This window comes from Dipodomys merriami, unplaced genomic scaffold, assembly GCF_024711535.1.
Source record: "Dipodomys merriami isolate MVZ:Mamm:240054 unplaced genomic scaffold, mDipMer1.0.p SCAF_850, whole genome shotgun sequence".
NCBI lineage: Eukaryota > Metazoa > Chordata > Mammalia > Rodentia > Heteromyidae > Dipodomys > Dipodomys merriami.
In genome coordinates this window covers 166,598-177,824 of record NW_027206458.1, presented here as the reverse complement: position 1 = coordinate 177,824, position 11,227 = coordinate 166,598, and positions in this window count along the sequence as shown.

Sequence of the window (11,227 nt, the reverse complement as noted above, 5' to 3'; positions counted from 1 at the left end):
TGCTACATAGAAGGTACTGGATCTATGTAAATGATCTACATTATATTTCCATTGCTTCTGTGTAGAGCTTTCTAGTCCTGGTTCTTTGATAAGGAGAGTGAGCGATCAGATTCAGAACTATAGATATCCTAACAGAGCAAAATCCAACTGGTTTCTGGATAATGGAGTCAAAGCACAAACCTTGTTGTTATAGTTGTGCCCTTAGTTGTCAGAGTGACTAATAGCTACAATATTTATCTAACTGTATTAGTGGTTCATGGCTCTTGAAACACATTAACCCAATCCTGGTGACTTGTTACAACAGAAATTTATTTGCTTATAACTTGGGTGTGTGGGGGGGGGGCGAAACAGAAGCTGGAAAAGAAGGTGTCTGCTGGGTCATGCGTCCCCTGAAATCCCAGCTCTTTGTAGCTCTCCTTCAGAGTCCAGCACATAAAATGTTGGTGAGTTTTTCTGCTTTGAATTGCTTTGCTCAAAGAAAGTTGCCTGGAAAGCCTCATCTCCTCTGCAAATGAATTGGTCTCTGACATTATTCTTTGGCTTCTGATAACATAACTCATTCCTGTTTCCATCTTCACATGGCGTTCTCTGCGTTTCTATGTTCTTTTGTTATCTTTTAAGGATACCAGCCATTAGACTCGGAGCCCAGTTCTAGATCCAGGATGATTTTAGCTCAAGATTCTTAACTAATTTCATCTGTAAAGAGCTTAGATCCAAATCAGGTCACATCCTAAGGCTTGGAGTGTACTCAATTTTTTGAGGAACATTATTCAATCTTTTACACTGACTGCAATATAGACTGCTGAATACCCCTCCAATCTATTCTTTCTTCCTTAATGTTAACTTCAATTTTTTCCTTTTTATGCATTTATTTTTTTGGTCAGTACTAGGCATTTGAACTCAGGGCTTTATGCTTCCTACGTTGGCATAGGATCCTGTTGAACCATGTGTCCAATCCTGGTTTTTGCTGGTTATATTCAGGATAGAGTATCCATTCCCACCTATGTACACACCTGGACTATGATCTACCTGCTTTTAGGCTTCCCCACAATACCACAATACCACATCCAGCTTTGTTTTGTAGAAATGGAATATCAGACTGCCTGAGCTTCCCATTATCAGCCTTCCATGGAGCTTCTCAGGATGACAGGAGTACCACTGGTAGAGAAGAGGTCTTATAAACCTTTCCCCCTGGGCTAGCCTTAAACTACAATCCTCCCATTCCTAGCATCCCAAGTAACTCAGATGACAGGTGAGAGCCACTGACATCCAACTAACTTCAATTTTTAATGAAGGCTATCCAAAATAAAAACTTCATTTCCTCAGCTTTTCAATTAAGAATGTGCTCAGCGTTCTAGCCTGTAAGATGCAACCAGAAGTATGGTGTGACTCCTTAGAGAGAAGGAATATGGTTTTTCTTCCCTCCTACCTTTCTCGCTTCCTGGTATATAGACATGGAAGGTTGACTTACGCAGCCATTCTAGTCTATGACATGGAAGGCACATGCTGTGGACCACAGCAGCCCTGAGCTCCTGACAAGTTCAAGAGGCAAACCTATTCTGGGCTGACTCCTATTAGACTTGTGTGTAACAAAAGAAATAAGTCTCTGTCCTTTGTAAGTCACTGTTATGTAGGACCTTTCTGCTGCAGATAGCTGGACCTCCTCTTAATGAGAACACCATCTGTCATCTGTTACATGATAGATTTGAACTTTAAAATCTCAAAATAAAAATACCAGAATTGGAAAAAATACCAGAACTGCATTCAGCATTTTAATAAAATTCTGGTGGTTCCAAATAATCAGTCTTCCATACCAGGATCTTACAGTCACTATTACTATCTTAACTTAGTTAATAATTTAATAAGATATAACATTGTTATGAGACAAATGAGGTTAGATAATTTTCCAGGTAGACTCCTAGCACTCTGCTTGCCTGGGTCATGGCCTTGCCAAAATTCAGGAGTAACATTTCCAGTATAGACTCACCACAAGGTGAATGATGCAATCCACAGGTGTGCAATCTGTGATCTCGGAAGTCTGATCTCGTTAGTCTCTATACTGTATGTCAGTGTCATCCCTGGAACTGTTCACTAAGGGATCTATTGCAGATGACAGAACTTACCTGAGACGACTCACAAAGAAAGGGGTAGCCCTCTGCATCAATAGAACAGGTATCTGGTTGTCTTGCAGGAACCAACAGCCCCCAAATCTCACCTCTGTGTACTTCTCACATATACTGCATGAACACTGTGAGTTGACTCAGGAGCTCACTGTGTGGTAGCTTCTGCTGAAAGGGAAGCCACTTTCTGGAAAACTCACTTTTGTTCCCTTTTCATTGGTTCCAGCAAGCCACACTAGCCAGATCCAGCTCCAGAAATGTGATTTAGTTATTAGTACTAGTGACTTCCTTGTTTGGCCCAAGGGGAAGGGAGATCTGAGCTGAGCTTCCACAAATGATTCTCAGAATAACCTGCAGAACTGACACATCAGGTCACTGATGCTTCTGCAAACTTTAAACTTTCGGAAACTGTAGTCATGGGACCACACTGCCTTATTCTCCTCTTTTGGAAGCACTCTTTTTCTTAGGATATCAAGACACATCATTAACCTCCAAATAATCCTATAGTTAAGGACCACAAACTAGAACCTCAGTTACCAGAGCTACAGAAAAATCTCTTCAGAGAGAAATAAATGACAAACACCTTTCCATCTCATAGTAGTCATTCCCATCTTCCAGCGTTGGCGTAGATATTCCTCCTAGAAAGAAGGAAGGTTGTGAATGGGAAGTGCCCAGTGGGAAGGTCTGAATTGTGTAGTCTTGAGCTCCCCAGCTTTGATTGCTCAAGTAGGTCTCTCCAGGGAGGTAGAAATAGATTTGAATGAAATATTCAATGCTACTTTTGTACAGCACATTATGTCTTCATTATTTCACATCTTCCTCCATCACTTCATTTGTTCCTTCATCTGACACTGAATATACTCTACTATTTCCAGGCACTAGATGGTTGGGGAAAGGAGGTAGGAAAAAAATGTCCTGGTTTTAAGTTACATCAACAAAGTTTCACAATGAAACTTAGCAATCCACCTAACTTAATTTGGAAGCAAGTTTGAAATGGAGGTGTGGAGACACTATTTTTTTTACACATACCACAGGAAGTTGGATTCTTTTTTAAAGAAATTATCCAAAATAACATAATTTAAAATGTGTAGAAATGAAAGGGTTTGCATATCTGGAAAGGATACTGGGCTGTCACTATTGAAGTCCTTGAGTGGGAGTTGGAAGACACAAAATGCTTAGCAGATGAGTTCTTTCTGTATAAATGCTAACTTTGTACCTTTAGGAGTATTCCTATGAAAAGCAATATGAAATGAATAAAATTTTACTTTAATAAGCTGTATAAATAGCACCAGGAAAACAAGTTATAAGTCCTTTTGTGTGTACAGGGAATAGAAGTCTTCATTGAGGATGCAAAAGATATAGTTTTAGAGTCCTGTGAACTTTCCATTCTATTCTGCTGAATAGAAAACCACAACTGTCCAAGCACCATCATTATACACACAGTGTTCCAATTCTTCTTCTTCTCACCCTCCTCCCCCTACACACACCAAACCCAGCTCCACTGCCTGTCAGCATATGTGCAGTGAATGTTAACATCAGCGATGTGGGTTTGTTTTCCTTGGGAGATGAAAAAAACATAGGAATTGAAAACCATTCTATCTTCTGTTTAATCTCTCAATGTCAACCGCTTCCTTTTAAATTAACACTTCAGCATGGTCACATCTTTTATTTTAATAAATAAACCTTTCACCAGGTGCCAGGGGCTCTTGCCTGTGATCCTAGCTAGTGGGGAGGCTGAGGTTTGAGGATCAAGGTTCGAAGTCAGCCAAAGGAAGAAAAGTCCATGAGACTCATGTTAACTGACCACCAAAACAAAACAAAGCAAAAACCTGGATGTGGAGCTGTGGCTCAAGTGGTACAGGGCCAACCTTGAGCAGAAAAAAAAAAAAAAACAAGCAAGAGCCCAAGGCCCTGAGTATAAGCTCTAGTACTAGCACTAAATTAAAAAAAAAAAAAGAAAGAAAACTTCTTTTCCCTCTCTACCTCCCTACTCCTCCCTCCCCTTCATAGCCACACTGCTCAGTACCACTGTGACCACTGTCAGGGCGGCCTTAAGTTCTCCTCACTCCTCAGCCCTGCCCTTCCTCCACCAAAGCCGCCACCACTGTGGCAAGGATGCCAAGGATTTGCATTTCCCAAAATTCAGCGGATACGTTTCAAGTCTTTATTTTTCTTGGCTATGCAACAAATTCCAAACGATAGGAATATTTTCCTTTTACAACATTCTCTTTGGCTCCCAGGACCATATCCATTCTCCTGGTTTTCTTCCTACCTCTTTTGGATGTCCAGCCAGTCTATTTAGAGATGTAGTAAATGCTAAATAGGACTTTTCCTAGCTGGAAACAAATGGCAAAGAGTCCCCATAATCAATAGGACTTGTCCTGCACCCCTAGATTTTCTAGGGATCACTGGAGCCTCCCTCTCTCCCTCCCTCCCTCAGTCTCACTCCCCCCCACATACGTCCCTTCCTTCCTTTCTTCCTCCCTCTCACCACCACATACCTCCCTCCCACCCTCTCTCCCTCCCTCCCTCCCTCCCTCCCTCCCTCCCTTCTTCCTTCCTTCCTTCCTTCCTTCCTTCCTTCCTTCCTTCCTCCCTTCCTTCCTTCCTTTTTCTTCCTACTTTCCTTCCTTCCATCATTCCTTGGAAGTACTAGGTTTGAACTCAGGGCTTTGCACTTACGTGATGAGCACTCTACTAGTTGAGCTACCCTTTTTGCTTTAGTTTGTTTCTCAGAGAGGGTCTCACTCTTTTATTCCCAGGGATGACCCAGGATTGCAAGCCTACTACTATTCTCACCTTCAGTAATAGCTGAGATTACAGATTACTGCTGAAATTACCACACCTTGCCACTAGATGACTTCTTGAGAGAAGGTCCTTGGACAAGCATGGAGACCCACAGCTTTTCCCCTCACAGAAGAGGTAAGGGTCATGCTCTCCCCCACAGACCAGGTGAGAGGTGAAACTGGGAAGAATGTGCAGATGGTGCTTTCAGCTAAAACACTGGATTCCCATGTAGATGCTTGGGGCAACGTAAAACCCCGCCCTGGCCTACATTCAAACCCTGACCAGAGCCAAACATGATTTTAAAGAGTGGAAAAGACAGAAGCTGGCTGGAAAGTTCTCTGTGAGTGCAGTGAGCCCAGAGGATGGTATGGGTAACTTAACAGCCTAGCTACCAAGGTTCATAATGTTTCCGTGAGGTCACCTGGACCCACGGGGCAGGGAGATTGTACTTCTTTCAAGTGATGCTCAAGGATGTGACTAGGCTTGGCCCATGAAGTGTGGGTACAAAGGAAGGTATCATTTCTGTGCATGAGTTTGAGAGTCAGCACAAGGCTCTCCACATCTCCCCATCTGCCAGGGGGCCTCAGAAGCATGATTTGGGTCTGATTCTCTATCAGTCTGGCATCCTGAAAGACAACAAGAAGCAGAGCCTTGCTGCTGCTCACTTACAGTGGACATGGAGCACAAGTGAGATGACATTGTACTGAGATTCAGGAGCTGCTGTGGCATAACCCAGCTGACCTAACTAATACAGGAAGGTGCACGGTCTTACAGGAATCCTACCCAAGATGCAGGCCATATAAGGGCTAACGATCCCATCAAGAAAGCAAAGATGAGCTGGGTGCCAGTGCCTCATGCCTATAATCCTAGCTACTCTGGAGGCTGAGATTTGAAGATTCAGGTTCAAAGCCAGGCCAGGCTTGAAAGTCTGTGAGACTCTTACCGTCAATTAACTACCAAAAGCAAAAAACTTGCAGAAAGTAGAGTGGTAGCTTAAGTGGGGGATTACTAGCCTTGAACACAAAAACTCGACACCCATGTCATGGGTTCAAGCCCCAGGACCAGTGTACACACACACACACACACACACACACACACACACACACACACACACACACACACACACACACACACACACACACACATATACACACAGAGATGGAAGTAGTGGACAATTGTAAGGGGTCAGTCAGATCATGGGTTTTCAACATGGATTTTCAAGAAAGATTGTACTATCGAGGTCTGCAGAGATTTTAAAAAAATTATTGTAAAGGTGATATACAGAGGGGTTACACTTACATAAATCAGGTAATGAGTACATTTCTTTTTGAACAGTGTCACCGTTCCCTCATTTTCTCCCAGTTTTTTCCATCTCCGCAGAGATTTGCAGGTTGGGTACATATCCTTAGAAAACTCAAAAGGCCCCTGCAAGAGGAAAAACATTTTATCATCTGTCATGGAAGAAAACATTTGACAGCCAACCACCAAAGAAATGTTTTTGCCACATTTTCTCCTATCATTCCTTAACCTTCTTAACCTCCTTAACCTAGAGGTTACTAAGAGTCATGGGGGAAATATGAAGTGAGAAAGTGGATGACAGAGCACATTCCCTCCCCCTCTCTGCTCCTTGATTGAGAGTCTGTGTCAGCCTCAAGCTGGGAGAAGGAAAAAAGCCTGGAGTCCATATGAGATGGAAGATTTAAGTTAGACAGTCCTGAATAGTTTATATGTATGAAAAATGGATCTGTTTAAACACCAGTATTGTTCTACATGGAATTGTTTGAATGCAATGATGGAAGAATGAAGCTATTTTTGACTGTATTTTATCAAAACCACCCAATGTAATAATACTGGGTAAAGGAGGGAAGGATGCTGGGAGGAAGGAGGAAGGAGAGACAGATAGTTACAGATATGGAGAAACGAAGGAGGGAGGGAGATTCAGAGGGAGGAAATGAAGAAGGGAGCAAGGAAGAGAAGGAAGGAAGGAATGAAGGGAGGGAAGGAGGGAGGTAGGGAGGAAAGGAAGGAATAGAGGGAGGGAAGGAAGGAAGAAACATGTAGGTAGTCTTCAGGGTTTTACCCTAGAACCTCATTTCCCAGTCTGCTTTGCTTTCATCTACTTACATGGTGGCTGAAAGTTTCTATGCTGTGCTATTTCCCCAACCTGTTCTTCAGGCATGACCATTGTTCTGTGTTCTGAGTCTCAAAATGGGGATACATAAATCCCTATTGAGTATTGTTATTTGGCTAGCTCATAGTAATCCATACCAACTGACTCACTCTCTTCCCTCCTAAACCTAGTCCTCAATCTTGTTTTTCATTTCACTAATTAACATCGAAATTCTGATTTTCATCTCATGGCTTCTAATGTACAAGCATCAAGTCCTATCTACCCTCTAAGTATATGTCCAATTTGTTTCTCTCCACCCCCAGTGTGACTATGTTTGTTGGTCTGAGTCATCTTTATCTGTCAAACAAAGAATGACAGTGGTCTCCATCTGCTTTTAGCTCTACTAAATTACACTCTACTTTTTTCATTGCAACAATGAGTGATCCACAGATCAAGACTAGTGTAAGCAGAATAGAATTTGGAGTGGGTTTTGTTTTGTTTTGGTGTTGTTTTGCTTTGTTTTTTGTTTTGTAGGGCTTGAATGTAGGACCCCACTTCTGGCTTTTTTAAAGTTCTTTGGAGATAAGGACTTTGTGGATTTGCCTATTCAGGCTTGCTTTGAACAATGATTTTTAAGTCTCAGCATCCTGAGTCACTAGGATTATAAGCATAAACCACTGGTGCCTGCTAAAGGGTGCTTGTTTGTTTTGTTAGATTTTGTGGTGCCAAAGATTAAACCCAAAATGAATGGAAAATATTCTACCACTAAGTTGCAACTTCAGCTCAGACTAGGTGGACTTTGTTGTTGTTAGGGAGTTTGTATGACAAATGATCTCTCTCTATATCCCACACTGGCTTAGAACTTGCTACATAGCCTGAGCTACCCTGGAACTCTCCACCCTCTGGCTTCAGCCTCCTTCTTCATAGGAAGAGAGAGTAGAAAGTCAGTCTTTCAGTGCCTCATCTAGGAAATGTTTTTAATTAGCTATGTGACCTAGATCAATTAACGGGACACCAGAAAGGATAGCTTTCCAATATGCTCAGGAAGGAAAGATGAACTGGACATGGTGAGCATTAGCAACACCTCTTATCTAAGTCAGTAATGACTTTGTTCAGAAAGCCTTCCTGGACCAACTCCTCAATTCCCAGTCTGGGACAGTAGTAAGTGTTACTGGGTTGTGCTTCCTGAGTCAGTTAGTACCCATTATTCTACTGCCTGTTAGTTGTGTTGCCTTAGTGTATCTCCCTAAGCCCAAGACCACCTTGCTACTTCACCTGGATCATTGCTGCTTCCCTGATAGATTTCAGCTTAAACTACTTCTAATAGTAATGAGGAAAATCAATGTAAACTCCAAATGCTCATAGTTTCTCTCCTTACAAAATTCTTTTGTAAGCTCCACCAGAACTATGTGGGGCTGAATCTTAGGGAAAGACAAAATAAAAAGAGCCTGATATCTCTTGTTATTGTAAAAAAAAAAACCTAAAGGTTTCTCTTAACTGTTTAACTGTTTAAAAAACTTTAGCCAATGAATTCTAGGAAATGGAAACAAGATGAGTTTTAAATTTGTCTCGTTGGCTCACTTCGCTGTCTTTGTGGGGGGCAATGGGGAACACAAATGGAGGGACAAAAGGGTGAACAAATACAGTAGTGGTACTCTGTAGATACTATGTTGAAAATGAACTATACAACTTGTAGGCAGGGACTGGAGGGAAATACTAGGAGTGAAAGGAAGGGGTGACATCGTCCAAAAAAGAAATGTATGCATTGCCTAACTTATGAAATAATAACCTCTCTTTACATCATCTTTATAATAACAACAAAAAAGTTTAGCTCAGATAGTCACTTTGAAAAAAGCCAACAAATTTGTCATTAAAAATGGTCATAGCCATACTAACGCTACCAGCATAACTATGATTATTGCAGCATTATTTACCATAGCTAAGATATGGAACCAACCCAGATGCCCCTCAGTAGATGAATGGATCAAGAAAATGTGGTATATATACACAATGGAATTCTACGCCTCCTTCAGAAAGAATGACATTGCCCCATTTGTTAGGAAATGGAAAGACTTGGAAAAAATTATATTAAGTGAAGTAAGCCAGGCCCAAAGAAACATAGTCCCATGGTTTCCCTTATTTGCAATAACTAGTATATATCTGAGACAAGTAGAAAAGGTCATATAAGACGATGTTAAGCAAAATGAACCCCAAGATAAGGACACAAGTGATTTTTTCTTTCTTGCTATTGTTTCTAATGTATTTATAAGGTACCATGTGATTTTTTTTTTGTTGCTTTGTATGTCCTTCTCCATGGTATAACACCTGTTTTCACTGTATTTGATGTTGGTATAATTTGTGGAGTGGAAGGGAAAAAATAAATTGTTTAAATAGGGATACAGGTGGACCCACTGCAACAATGACACTATGTCGAAAAAACGAACTTAACAATTTAGACGCGGGAGGGAGGGGAGGGAGGGAGGGATGGCTGGTTTGTTGTGAAGACGGGAGGGAAGGGATGGGAGGGGAAAAAACAAAGGAGGAGGCAACAATGCTTGATAAGAAATGTACTCATTACCTTGCTCATGTGATTGTAACCCTTCTGTACAGTATTTTCACAATAAAAAACTTATGTAAAAAAAAATGTCACAGCTGGGCACTGGTGGTTTACACCGTGTAATCCTACCTATTCAGAAGGCTGAGATCTGAGGATCAAAATTCAAAGCCAGCCCAAGCAGGAAAGCCTATGAGACTCTTATCTTCAGTTGACCACCAAAAAGCTGAAGTGGAGCTGTGGCTCAAGTGGTAGAGTGCTAGACTTGAGCAAAAGTGCTCAAGGACAACACTCAGGTCATGAATTCAAGCCCTAGGAACTGCATCTCCAACCCTACAAAAACTGATTACAATAATTTGAAGATGTTGAATGTCAAAGGCACTAGGAGTTTGTAGTTTTCAAAGAGCAGAAGCTATAAAAATTGCTAAATGAAGGTTAGGATTAATAAATATTTAACAAAGGAGTTATATTATGATACAAAGAGAAAATGTCCATTTGCATGAAGATCTGTTACAGGAAATAAACAGTTACAACTTAAAACAGGTTTACTCTTATGAAAAATAATAACAAAATGATTTGTATATTCATAGAAGAAATCCCTGACTTGCCATTATTAAACTCTAGAGTGAGTTTACTATTTCCTGGGAAACATTTTGTGCTATGTGGGTTGTTTAAATACAAGTGTGCCAGAAGGTAAAAGAACACAGCAGAACTGACTTCCTTAAGCTCCTTCAGGCATAAAATTCTCTAGGGTATCATTATAAAGCAATTACAGATATGCTTCTACTCTATTACAGTCAATTCAATGGAAGCTTGGGTGAACTTTGTGAATGGAAAATACGATCACATTAGATGTGCATTTGCATCAAAAAATATAGGTTCATTTAATTATGGGTACCTGGGAAATTTCCAACAGTATGTGTGGAATTAGTACTCACCTAAATTTACTAAGACTTTCTTTGTCACACCCTATCTTGGGATCTTTTTCTCTGTCAGCAATATATTTATCATCTGAAAAGTGTATTAAGAGAAATGTCTGTGCTCATGTGAAAACTATGCTGGATTAGTCCAACTTCAAAGCTTGCATTTCTCTTACTAGGTGAATAAAAAGCAAAATGTTGCTCGTAAATGGATAATTGAGTGCAAATGCAGAAGTAATGGAATATTATAACTGAAAAAGAAATGGAGGAGCTGGCAAGCGACCTTGGATATAGCAAAATGAGAGATGTAAGATGAGCTAAAAGCAGATGCAATTGCTGGGAACACTCTGTTTGAGTGGGCAGCTCAGTGCTGATGAGGCTACAAGATATTCAGGCTTTAACTAAAAAATCCTGGGGAGTGAAATCTACAATTGTATTTTCCCAGAATCAACAGAGCCAAGGACCATGGAATGAAGCCTCTGAAGCCATGAGCCAAACTAAATAATTCCACCCTGGAAGTTGTTTCTTTCAGGTATTTGGTCACAGCCACAAGAAATCTGACTCACATGGTAAGTTTAACATTAAAAAATATAGAAAGCCTTTCTCTTGAGACTCAATCATCTATGCAGTGATGCTATGAAACACCTGCTATGTTGGCTTTAAAAGCAGTAATTGTCCAAGAACTATAATCCATTGCAAATCAATGATAAGACTGCTGTCAGGACTAAGCCAATTG